This window comes from Pinus tabuliformis, chromosome 5_1, assembly GCF_031772625.1.
Source record: "Pinus tabuliformis cultivar Carrire ecotype Pingquan chromosome 5_1, CPIR1, whole genome shotgun sequence".
NCBI classification, from domain to species: Eukaryota; Viridiplantae; Streptophyta; class Pinopsida; order Pinales; family Pinaceae; genus Pinus; species Pinus tabuliformis.
In genome coordinates, this window is record NC_142305.1 from 510184347 (window position 1) to 510188622 (window position 4276).

The following is a 4276-nucleotide window of genomic DNA, read 5'->3' on the forward strand; positions in this document are numbered from 1 at the left end:
AAATTTAGCTTTTCTTGATTTTCTTGAAATTGTGCACACGTCTTTTGTATTTTATGCATATCTGAGGAATAAAAGACTGGCATTTTACGGCTATACTAGTGATTCATTTCCTGCAAAACCTTCCACCAACAGCCGTTTCATCTTTCTTTTACTTATATATTATCTATTAATTTAACTTTGGTTTATATCGGCACTGTACATATGTTTAAGCTGGTTGGATCATTCTGAGCTATGCTGGCAAGCAACTCTAGCTCTCAAACTCAAAAAGAGAGGCTGCATTGCAAGACTACAAGGAAAGACTACAAGGAAGATCCAGTTTTGTCTTAGAACAAAGAGAAACTTATCAAAGTTTCGAAGGATTAAAAAGAAGATTTGCTTTACAGCACTGAGGACTTTACAATTTTTCTTCATGCTTGGGGATATTTCATTATCTACTTCAGAAATCTTGACGATAAGAGTATTTTTCATGAGTTGTTTATATTGATTTTCTCTGTGATGACAGGGTTTGTGCATTGGACTAATATTATTGCTATTTAGCCAAGGAAAAAACTCGCATGCTTTGATATTCAGCGAGGAGGTGTTTTTCATGTATCTTCTTCCGCCCATAATATTTAACGCCGGGTATGTTATGTAGAACAGAGAAGAAAACAAGACATTTTCCCCATTTTTCAGCACTGATTATGACTTTTTGCTGGGTAAAGAAAACAGATCTGTTTTTTCTTAATTTGCACGTTAAACTCCCCAAACCACATAGAGCACCAGTAAACCATATCTAGTCAGTGCGTTAGTGAAATTATGTAGTTTTCAACAACGGAAAGTTGATGAAAATCGCGCGAACCTAAATTCTAACCTGTAGCGCACTAGTGAAGTCTACAGTGAAATTAGTAGCTAAATTTCATTGTACTAGAACATTGATGGACAAGATAGCGAAGGAAATTTGAGAAGCGTTTTGCAAGTAAACGAAAGCAAAGTCTTTCATGCCACTTCCTAGATGCAGCTATGGGAGGGGAGAATAAAACTAGGCAATCTATCATAAATCGAACTTACAAATAGATTCAACAAATCAAGCTAACAAATGCAATTAAATCCACATGCAGGTAACTATTTTATAAGACTGTATATACATTGAATTACCCGGATTTAGTCCCATCTGATATATTAGCAATTCATTCGAGAATCCTATGATATAGAGGCGATTATAAATGACATAATTAAACTACGTTGTAACTATCACATGTATTGATTTAAACTACATTGTAACTATCACATGTATTGATTTATAGTAAGAGATAGAGTACACAAAGAAATTTTGTAAAAACCAGCAATGCATGAGTCGAACATAACTTGGAAATATCCATTAGATGACTATCATAGCTCTGGAAATAGATTAACCAGATCAAGTAGTACTCCATTAAATTCTCAGATGTGAGAATCCAAACTAATGTACGAAATAAAAAAAGCAAATGAAAACCGTAATCCAAACTAATGTACGAAATCAAAAAAGCAAATGAAAACCGTAGAGAGTGCATGTCATTAAAAGATGGCCAACACCTCCGTGGGTTCAGCAAAGCGTCCTTGAAGAGACCAACCGCGAAGTGCACTGGATTCTCTACCCCTGTTGCTACTGGAGCTACTTGTTAATTCTAAAGGTCATTGACGACAACGATTCACCAAATAAGATTATTAAGAGTACTAAAACATCACATAAACTATATCTCAGAAGCAGAGTACTAAAACATCACATAAACTATATCTCAGAAGCGCTTTTTGAGAAGCGCTTTTGAAAAGTTCACAGAGGGAGACATTCAGGCAGAGCTACAGCGGAATCTCGTTTCTGCATAAGGGGCATTGAACACGGGTATATAACCATTCCACGATTCAATGTTCATGAAAAAAATGACTACAACGCAATTCCCTGCTGGCGGTTAAAACAGTATAATAATAGCCATGAAGACTCCTTGATTACGAAGTCCCTTACATGCGGTTTTTGCATGAATGACAGGTGTCCTCTGCATTGCAGGTGTCAAACAGCGAAGGTATTTTGGGGTGCTTGGGCTGTTTCGCTTATGGGGATAGCCCATAGCAACAGGGGTAGAGAATCTAGTGCAGTTCGCGGTAGGCAGTCAAAGTAAATCACCTCAGCTTGAGCAGTTTTTTGTGCCTCGCTCCATCCGTTATCGCAGAGCAATTGAACGTGTCGAGGAGTGAGGGGATATGTGTATTCATAGCTACATAAAGAATATAAGCCAGATGATGGAATAGAGAGACCTAGGATGTAGAGAATCGGGACATAGAGAATACAATAGATGCTCCTTCTCATCTCGATTATATTTATTCAATATATGTGAATATAATATACATCCAGAAAGCTGTATGCCCTGAGAGAGGCTTGTACAGTTTGGGAAGGGATTTTTATTCATCGGAATAAGAGTCTACTTCAACCAATATGCCCTTAGGCACGGCTATACACAACATAGAAATAACACTTGGAAAGGGTGGACAATTGGCTAGAGCGGCAGGTGCTGTAGCAGAACTGATCGCAAAAGAAGATCGATCGGCCACATTAAGATTACCATCTGGAGAAGTTCGTTTAATATCTGAGAACTGCTCAGCCACAATTGGACAAGTGGGTAATATCACTGCAAACAATAGAAGTTTCGGTAAAGCCGGAGCTAAACGTTGGTTGGGTAAGCGTTCTGAGGTAAGAGGAGTAGCTATGAACCCTGTAGACCATCCTCATGGAGGTGGGGAAGGAAGAACCCCAATTGGCAGGAAAAAACCTGTGACCCCCTGGGGCTATAGTGCACTTGGAAAGAAAAGTCGGAAGAGAAATAGATACAGTGATGCTTCAATCCTTCGTCGACGTGAGTAAGAATGGTTGGATATCCATAAAAAAAAAAGGAAAGAAAGGTAATTGATCATGGCACGTTCACTGAAAAAAAATCCTTTTGTGGCTAATCATTCATTGAGGAAAATTAAAAATCTAAACATAAAAGAAGAAAAGAAGATAATAGTTACTTGGTCCCGGGCATCCGTCATTGTACCCGCAATGATCGGTCATACAATTGTTGTTCATAATGGGAGGGAACATTTACCCATTTATGTAACAGATCGTATGGTAGACCACAAATTGGGGGAATTTGCACCTACCCTACTTTTTCAGGGACATGCAAGAAACGATAAGAAATCTCGTCGTTAATTGAGAAAGACTTGTCATTCATTAGGGAGGATGGAGTCAATGGGAAATAATAGTCCAGGTCCAGAGATACGAGCTTTGGCGAGAAATATACGTATGTCTGCTCATAAAGCGCGTAGAGTAATTAATCAAATTTGTGGTCGTTCATATGGACAAGCACTTATGATATTGGAACTGATGCCTTATGGGGCCTGTTATCCCATATCACAATTAATTCATTCTGCAGCGGCGAATGCAAATCAAAATATGGGTTTTAACAAAGCCAATTTACTCGTTGGTAGAGTCGAAGTGAATGAGGGTGCTGTTTTTAAAAGGATTCAACCTAGAGCTCAGGGACGCGGTTATCCAATACAGAAACCCACTTGTCATATAACTATTGTATCGGAGGAAATCTCCAGATCGAATGATCCGATTATGTCAATAGAATCCCGAAAAAAAGGATATGTATGGCGCAGAAAATAAATCCACTTGGTTTTAGACTTGGTGTAACTCAAAATGAGCGTTCCCATTGGTTCGCACAACAAAGGAATTATTCCAAAGATCTCCGAGAAGATCAAAAAATACGTACTTGCATTGAAAACTATGTACGAACGCATATAAAGAGCTCCTCGAATTATGGAGGAATTGCACGTGTAGAGATTCGCAGAAAGATCGATTTGATTAAGGTCAAAATCTATATTGGATTTCCCAACTTGTTGTTAATAGAAGGTAGGGGTCAAGGAATTGAAAAATTAAGAAACGATGTACTAAATATGCTCGATTCTGTGGACCGAAAACTTCACATTGCTATAGAAAAAGTTGCGAAACCCTATAGAAAACCTAATATTCTTGCAGAGTATATTGCCCTACAACTAGAGAAGAGAGTTCCATTCAGAAAAACAATGAAGAAAGCTATTGAACTGGCTAAACGGGAAGAGGTAGAAGGTATTCAGATCCAAATTGCAGGACGTCTCGATGGAAAGGAAATTGCCCGGGTCGAATGGGACAGGGGAGGTAGGGTTCCCCTACAGACAATTCGGGCTAGGATTGATTATTGTTATTATCCGGTTAAAACCATCTATGGAGTTTTAGGGATAAAAA